This window comes from Microtus ochrogaster, linkage group LG4 (assembly GCF_000317375.1).
Source record: "Microtus ochrogaster isolate Prairie Vole_2 linkage group LG4, MicOch1.0, whole genome shotgun sequence".
Classification (NCBI taxonomy): Eukaryota; Metazoa; Chordata; class Mammalia; order Rodentia; family Cricetidae; genus Microtus; species Microtus ochrogaster.
In genome coordinates this window covers 56,175,056-56,184,152 of record NC_022030.1, presented here as the reverse complement: position 1 = coordinate 56,184,152, position 9,097 = coordinate 56,175,056, and the positions used below count along the sequence as shown (strand labels likewise).

General features: G+C 45.0%; 1 long non-coding RNA gene across 1 annotated transcript in view; it reads left to right on the top strand.

Annotated features, from left to right (window-relative positions):
- The first annotated feature begins 1,252 nt into the window (after nucleotides 1-1,252).
- The window catches only part of LOC106144191, a 13,974-nt gene continuing 6,129 nt past the window's right edge, over nucleotides 1,253-9,097 (top strand). Inside the window, exon 1 of the long non-coding RNA XR_003378170.1 lies at nucleotides 1,253-1,515. This is a non-coding gene — a long non-coding RNA (uncharacterized LOC106144191). The remainder of the gene's footprint in view (nucleotides 1,516-9,097) is intronic.

Genomic DNA, 9,097 nt, shown 5'->3' with positions numbered 1-9,097 from the left:
TGTATTATGTTGTGGCAGCAGTCCACATGAAAGGGGGCTCCCTGGGCTACTTCCTACTGCAGGCAGGACGCACAGGGAGATCTGGGCAGTTACAGGAGAGTGCACGCTAAAGGATTCCAGTTAAATCCTACCAAGGCAGGCAGAACAAATTTCTATTAGAAGGCAAGACGGTGGTGACCCTTGCAGGGGGACACATGACTAGAAGGGGACGTGACCAGGCTCTGGAAACTGGTGTTGCTATACATACTGTGTTCATTTTGAGAAAACTTAGATACCCTTAAGATTTTCTGTACGTTATTTTAGTGACACTAATACATAATTGTTTGGGGAAAAGAAGACAGCCAGCCATGTCCTTATTCAAGGCCTCTGAAGTGACACCATTTCTGAGAAGAGCTGAGTGGGTTGGAGGTGATGACCAGCTGATGTCTGGCCCGATTTATTTTTTTATTTCATTCACTTGTGGTTTTAGCACTTCCCACACCAAATACAACACGTTAAGGGGAGGTAAAAGAATTAATACTGTAGTTGCCGTTTATTGAAAGTTTACTATGAAATAAACACGGAGTGTTCATCGAACCCAATAGTTCTATGATAAATTATTATTATTGCACGTATCAGCAGAAGAACACGTCTCAGAAAGGTTGAGCAAAAAGCTTCTGGATTTTCATGAGTTCCTGAGGCTGTGGGGACGCAAATCTGGTCAACGTTGTTCCCTAGAAATCTAAGGTGGAGAGACCTGTTGACCACGCGGCCGTACCACAGAAACGAGGTCTTAGAGATGAGGTGGTACAGAGTTTAAATTTCGGCAGCCGTCTGCGGGCCTCGGCAGATTCCTTCACTCTTGGGAGCCTTTTAACTTGCCAAGCTGCGTAACAAGAGTAGTAAAAATAAGTAGGTAAATAAATACATAAAATAAGTACACAGTGCATTTCTCTAGGGGTTACTGTGGGGTCTGAATTACACCAGTGTGGTGCACATAACCTGAGTTCTCAGGTCACCACCTCGTCCCTCGCCTCCGAATGCGACTCTTTAGTTGTTCTCTGAAATGGACCAACGGCTTTAGTAGCCTTATTCCTGCTAATAGAAAACGGCCCGGGATGAAGCTGCGACCCCAGGACCCAGCCCAAGCAGCACGGCGGGGCGGTGACCTGGGTTGACTCCGGCGGACGAGTCGACTCTCTCTCGCGAGATCTAGCGAGAGTCCCGGCTCCCAGTGCGGAAGTGGGAGGCGGGCCCTGCGGAGCTCGCTCTTCTTAAAAGCTGGCGGGATCCGACCGAGGTCTGGGTCGCTTGCTGGAGTGGAGGTGGGCCAGCCAGACCCGGCATGGGGTTGGGCTCCTGCAGCTCCCGTGGATCTCCCACCCGCGCCTTTTGCCTTGTGTAGAGCCTGGGTGGAGGAGTAGGGGGAGAGGGCAGGTGGCTGGCCTTCTGCACCCTCTGTCTCCCAGGCCGCTTCAGGGGCCGTGGAAGGAGCCTTAACTACGCTCAAACGGTCATATTTGTAGACAGTAAAATGTAAGTAGTTCAGATCTATTTTGACTGCTGAATTCGGGATCTGGGGACCTTGGAGTGTTCTATGGGCGTTTCGGAGGAATTTAGTGGGGTGTATTTATGTAGCTAGTATGCATGCTTGGAGGGACATCCTCTAATCCACTCTGCTGGGAATGATAAACCCGATTTGAATATGCCTGAGGTGATTTGAACCTAGGATGCCTGGCATCAGAAGAATTGCATAATATAAAAGATTAGTTATTACACAAAATAATATTAATTTCTTGATATCATAACTCTTAGAGATAAGAAGCCTATTATTCCACAAATAAACAAACTATCCTGAAATAATAATCCAAGCTAGCAAGTTTGTAAGTCCCCAACTTTTCTTTAGTGTTCTGGTTATTATAGGAATTGTCCAAAATTTAGGCAATTGCAGAAATAATTTGTTTAAAAAATTCTTTGACAGCCTTATACATGTACTGGCTGGTTTTTATGTTAACTTGACGCAAGCTAGAATGATTTTGGAGGCGGGAACCTCAATTGAGAAAATGCCTCCACCAGATTGGCTATGGTGCATTTTCTTGATTGTTGATTGATGTGAGAGGGCCCAGCTCATTGTGGGCGTGGTGGCCCCACTTGCCGTGAGAAGGGCTGAGCAAGCCACAGATCAAATCTAAGCAGCATCCTCCATGGCCTCTGCTTCAGTTCCTACCTCCTCGACTGTCCCTGACCATGGGCTACCCCAGTGGTTCTCAGTCTTCCTAATGCTGTGACCCTTTAATACAGTTTCTCATGCTGTGGTGACTCCCAACCATAAAATTATTTTTGTTGCTACTCCATAACTGGTTTTGCTACTGCTATGAATCATTAATGTAAATATCTGCTATGCAGGACGTCTGATATGCAACCTCTGTTGAAAGGGTTGTTTGACCCAAGGGTGCCACGACCCCATAGGCTGAGAGCCACTCATGTACGATGAAATAAACCCTTTCTTCCCCAAGATGCTTTTGTCTTTGTTTTGTTTTGTTTTCAATCACAGTAATAAAAATGCTAAGACTCCCGTATCTAAAGTATTTTTATCACTCACACCCCATTCCCCTCTCTTATGCCCCTCCTGAAATTTTCCACAAATTTATCTCCCATTTCATATATTAAAGAAAAAATAACCTAATAAGTTTAATTAGAGTGACCTTCATGTGCATGGTATGGGCTTGGTACTGGTTCATGGTCAGCTTACCAGTGGCTACTATTAATCCCAAATATGCAGGGAGAAAGACCACCAACCCAAATCATATTGGCCAAATTAATTAAAGCAAGCTTTTTTTTTTTTTTAATTTGTATACATGGGCTGCCTTCCTTTTAGGTGGCATTCATGAGGTCAGCATTAGACATGGGGAAGATAAGGTTTTTTTGGGTTTGTTTTTAAACTTTTTATTTGTTTTTATTTCACATGCATTGGTGTTTTGTCTGCATGTATGTTTGTATGAGGGTGTTGGCTCCCCTAGAACTGGAGTCACAGGTAGCTATGTGGGTGATGGGAATTGAACCTGGGTCCTCTGGAAGAGCAGCCAGTGTTCTTAACTACAGACTAATAATGTTCATGCCAGTATTTCATCAGAGGGAAATCTTTTATTATAAGTTGTTTGTATCTTTTTGATGCAGAACACATCAAATGGGGGGAATGCGAGTCAAATAATCCCAAGCTAACTCCAAATAGAGTATACTAAGGTTTTTCTTTATTAAAAAAAGGAAACTCATGGAACAGGAACGGGGTCCAACATCTAGGTGTGGAGCGTGGGAAGAAGAGGGACGAGTGGCCTTTTGGTACCCAAAGCCACGCCTCAACCTGGTCCAGCCTCTCCAAGGCCATTGGCTGAAGGAGGTTCCCCATCATCTTGTTGATGTTACTAACTGTTGGTCCTTTCACTCCACTGAGATAGACATTGTAGTTAGAAATTCGTGGTGCACATTTATAATTCCAGGACTTGGGAGATAGAAGCAGGAAGTTAAAGGCCGGATACATAGTGAATTTAAGGCCACCATGGGCTATGTGAAACCTGCCTCAGAAGAAGAGGAGGAGGAGAAAAGAAACACACGAATAAGTTGTGGGCCGGTAGGTAAACATTATTCCAGTGCTGACGATCCCTGCTCTTTAAGCACTCAAGGCCCAGGGCTGGACTCCAAAAAGCTCTAAGCCCTAAGAGCGAGCGGTTCTATGCTACAGAATTAGAATCCAGATATGTATGACTCTGGGCACATCCTGAAGGCTGAATGTTCTGGCTTTTAAGCCCTGATCAGCACTTGGCAGCCATTGTAAACTGTTGACTTCGGTAGCAATGGGAGTCAGTGATCCAGAGCAGCGAGCAGTCGAAGGCGGTGGCTGCTGTTCTTGAACAGGCCTCAGACGGCCACCCTTACGCTCTACAGCAACAAGTGTTACATCTCTGGAACTGGGGTGTTGGAGACCCTTGACCCTTAAAACTTGGCAGCTCCCTGGTGACCAGGGCCTGTGACTTCTTGTCCTTAAGCTCTTTGCAGCCCTCCGCACCTCTCCAACACCCGTTTCCCTCAGTTTCTGGCCTGACCACTATCTAGAACTCTTCTCACTGCTACTGCTGCTGTTGCTGCTGTGACTGCTGTGACCACTAACACCTCTCCACTTCTCTCGTCCTCTCCCTGGTCAGCTCGGCTTATTTTATTAACTATAGAGATCAAAGACAGGCAAGGAAAGGACACCAAAGAGAAGCTTTAGTGGGCCTCATGTTACGGCATGGTTTGAGGGGCAGCACAGGGAGATGTCTACCTAGTGACTCACAGAGTTAGTCTAAGGGCCTGCTTATGCAGCTAGAGGTCTGGTAGTTACTTTCCTCCTCATTGTGACTAGTGTCTAATAAAAACAGAGGAGGGGGATTTGGCTCATGACTTCCAAAGGAAATCCCTTGTGTACGCAGTTGTACCAGCCATCATTCTTTCGTTACACCCCCAGGGAAATGCTCTCTTCTGGCCTGAGTGGAAATGGCCGTAGGTCACTCAGAGTTTACTAGGGCTTGGGATCATAAAAAGTCTGCAAGCTGAGGCAGTCACAGACAGGATAGTGTCTTCTAGAGCTGAAGCTGTCCGCCTGCAGCAAGCAGCACTGATTGCCATGCAGCTTCCTCAAGGTACCAGTGGCGTGTTCAACATTGCTAGCGCTGGTGTGAAGACAGTCTGCCTGGTGGCTTGGACAGCAGTCCTTCGCCCAAGAGAACTGAAATACCAGGAAAGGGAGTAAAAACTATCAACCAGAGCCTCGTATTATCCCAATCTCCATCTTAGCTTTTTAAAAGGAAAAATAGAATGCTTATAATAAAAGCTCATTGCCAACATTTTTAGCAGCAATTTAACAATGTCTCACCAGGGCCCTAACTGCTTAGCTGCTACCCCAGTATCCCAGCGAGACATGGTCCTCTCTAATCTGCCTCATTGTGATTGATTTAAAAGATAGTGTTTATAAAGGTATCTATATATAGGGAAAGCATAGCATACATAGGGGTTGGCATTATGTGCAGTTTCAGGAAACACTGGGGTTGCAAAATATCCCCTGGGGCGATAATCGCAAGATCTTGTGATAACTACAGGATAACCCATTGGGTTCTGGGTGAGGACCCAGTGAGGATGGTGGACCAGAAAGAAGAGGCCTTGAACCAGACCAGAGACTCATTGCAGTAGACATTTGAGAAAAATTGATAGGAAAAGAAGCATTTTATATGGCACACTGAAGTCTCCATCACCACCAGGACTAACCAAGAGCTGTTAGGTATGGCACACTGAAGCCTCTCTTACCACCAGGACTAACCAAGAGCTGTTAGTTATGGCACATTGAAGCCACCAGGACTAACCAAGAGCTGTTAGGGAAGCAGGAAGGAAGGAAAAACAAAGAGATTTTGTTGTTGTGTGTTTTGTATTTTGTTTTTGTTCGCTTGTGCTTTGATTCATTTCCTTATGGGGGGGGGGTGGCAGGAATGAGGGGAGGATGGGGACCAGGAGGCGAACTGAATTGGAGTCCATGATTGCACTGCAGTAATAACACATTTTGATCAATCGTGCCATAGGAAAGATTGAATGAGCTTTCTATTTTCTCCATAGGCAACAATGTAAAATTGTGGTTGTTAAAAAATCATTAAAGATGGGGCCTAGAAAGAGGACTTGGAGGTTAAGAGCTCTTCTTGCTCTTCTAAAGGACCTGAGTTTGGTTCCCAGCATCCACACTGGGCAACTCACTTCTGCCTGCAACTTCCAGCTTCAGGGAATCCAGTGCCCTCTTCTGCCTTCCATGGGTATCTGCACACACTCACACGGGGCACACACAAACACACACACACACACAAATAATAATAAATATTAAAATAAATATTAAAAAAAGTACAGTGGGGTGCAATTGTCCCAGGTGCTTGAAAGGCTAAGTCAGTAGGCTCACTTACTTGAGCCTGGAAGTCGGAGCCTAGCCAGATCCTGTTTTAAACAAAGATTGTGTGAATTTTTGGTATATATTAACTTTCAGGTTTTGGGATTTGGATGTAATTTTTCTCCCATTATAGAAGACGTTCACATTTATATCTGTTTTTGTATTTGTGTTTATATTCTTTTTTTTTCTTATTTCCTCAAGATGGTTTCTCTGTGTAGCCCTGGCTGTCCTAGAACTTGCCATGTAGACTAGGCTGGCCTCGAACTCAGAGATCCTCCTACCTCTGCTTCCTGAGAACTGGGGCTACAGGTGTGTGTCCCCACTGCCCAGCTATATTCCTTTTCTTCAGGGTTTATTGAAATTCTGTGAATTATGATCTCAGAAAATCTAGATCTCTCCTTGCATAGTTGCCATCTCCTGGCAATTCTGGCTAGGACAGGGCAGGCATCAGTCTCCTCCTTTTTTTTTTTAATTATTTATTTATTATATATACAATATTCTGTCTGTGTGTGTCTGCAGGCCAGAAGAGGACACCAAACCTCATTACAGATGGTTGTGAGCCACCATGTGATTGCTGGGAATTGAACTCAGGACCTTTGGAAGAGCAGGCAATGCTCTTAACCTCTGAGCCATCTCTCCAGCCCCCTCCTCCTTCTTGAGATGATGGACACCCAGAGAAGTTACATAGCTTGCTTGTGGTTTTGCCTGTGGCTGGATAAACCTCAGCTAGAAGCCAGTCTTTTCAGTTCTCAGGTCAAGCATTTAGTGGCAACAGTGGCAAGCACCTTCCTTATTCTAGAACTTCCCGCTGTCTGCTTGTCCCGTGTTGGGTTCTAGGTTGTACGGTTCCAAAGAGAGGCAGGGTAAGGCTACAATGGAACAAGCAGCGTTTCTGTCACTTGCGGCCTCCCTTTGTCCTCCTGCCTCCTCTACCGAAGAAGGACATTTGGTGGGAGCTGAGAACGACAGTCATGAATCCTCCTCTGTCGGGCAGAGCAGTTCTTGAACAGACTATGAATGGACGGGTGAGCAGAGCCGGCTGTGCGTGAATATTCATAGGAACATGCCTTTGTTACTTTTTAAGCCAAATATATTTTGGGGCTGTTTCCCTGGAGACACAGGGCGGAAGGAGAGGCCTTGCTGAGAGTAGTGTAGTTTGTGGGTGACACTTGCCTCCCACCCCCCTCCAGTCCGTCTCACGCTCCACCTGGACTGATTTTTCCGAGGTCACTCACTTTTCTTTGTGGCAGAGTCCAACTTTTTAGGCCCCGTTCTTTGCCTCTTTCTCCTGCTGTCAGTGTTCTTTTCAAATGCAAATCTGATCCACCTTCCCCGAAAGCCCTACTGCGGCTCCGGGCTGTTTTCTCTGGAGACAACTGGGCGCAGACTCCCCGTGTCATCCCAGTCCACACGCTGGCTGCGCTTTCTTTTCTCCGCAGAACGCTGAACCAGGCTCGCATTCCTTCGATCGCTATTTTGTTTGTACTCACCACTATTTGCCAGACCTTGTTTCGGTGTTGGAGTTATAACCACAGACTGTTATAGAGCAGTCAAGACTGTAAAATTTGGGGTGAGGACATTTGCCACCAAGCCTGATAACTGTTGACAGGTCCCCAGGACCCACGTGGTGGAAGGAGGGAACTGAAGGGAACTGACTCTCTCTCTCTCTCTCTCTCTCTCTCTCTCTCTCTCTCTCTCTCCCCCCCCCCCCCCGTCTCTGTCTCTCTCTCACACACACACACACGAATAAATACATGCGAAGTAAGAAAGAAAAGAAAAAATAGGCAAAATTCAAAATCCTTCTCATTTTGGAACTTTTTTTTGGTTTTTCAAGATAGGGTTTTTCTGTGTATCTCTGACTGTCCTGGAACTCACTCTGTAGACCAGGCTGGCCTCAAACTCCCACAGATCTGTCTGCTTCTCTTCTGCCTCCCGAGTGCTGGGATTAAAGGCGTGCACCACCATCATACAGCTTTTTTTTTTAAGTTTGGGATTTACTGATATTTAAATAACAACTTTATTGACATATAATTCCCATACTATAAAACTTATTTAAAGTATACATGTAATTCAATTTAGAACATTCAATTTTGCAGCTACATTTTGAGAATGTTGTTTCCACCAGAAACTTCGTACTCATTAATAGTGTTCTATTATGGGATTGATTCATATGGGAAGGCCTAGTCTTTGTGGATGGTGTCACCCCTGGGCAGGTGATTCTGGGGAGCATAAAAAAGCAAACTGAGCAAGTCATGGGGAGCAAGTCAGTAAGCAGAACTCCTCCAGGGTCTCTGTTTCAGTTTCTGCCTTAACTTCCCTTCCTGATGCCCTGGAATCCAGACTTGTAAACCAAACAAACTCTTTCCTTCCTGAGTTACTTCTGGTGATGGCACTTTATCACAGCAATAGAAAGCAAACCAGGACATTTGCTGGAAGCTTATCAGTTTGTTGACATTTCTCAAAAGAAAAAGAAACAACTTTCAGTTCATTATTTGAACTATTATTTTAAATTTCTCCCTATTGAATTTAGAATTGCTTGAATCTGTTTTAAGTCTGTTACATCTATACTGAGGTTTGATCTTTCCTATTTTTTATGTATTTATTTATTTATTTATTATTATTATTACTTTTATTATTTTCAAGATAGGGTCTTGATATGTAGCTCTGGCTGTCCTGGAACTCACTGTTTAGACTAGGCTGACCTTGAGTTCACAAAGATCCACCTGTCTCAACCTCCTGAGTGCTGGGATTAAAAGCCAATGTCAACATAACTGGCACTTTCCTGTGTTTAAAGCTTACTGATTTTTCCTTCTATTCCTTATTTAGTTTTCTTTTCTTTCCAATTTTACTTGTTTCTTATCTTCTGCTGGAAGCTAGTATTGATTTGACACCTTTTAAAATTTTACAGGTGCTGGAGCTGAGATGTGGCTGGCTCGGTAGAGTGATTGCCTAGCATTCAGGAAGCTCTGGTATCAATTCCCGGCACCATTCAAAAACCAGCTGTGAGCCGGGCGGTGGTGGCGCAAGCCTTTAATCCCAGCACTTGGGAGGCAGAGGCAGGCGGATCTCTGTGAATTCGAGACCAGCCTGGTCTACAAGAGCTAGTTCCAGGACAGGCTCCAAAACCACAGAGAAACCCTGTTTCGAAAAACCAAAAAG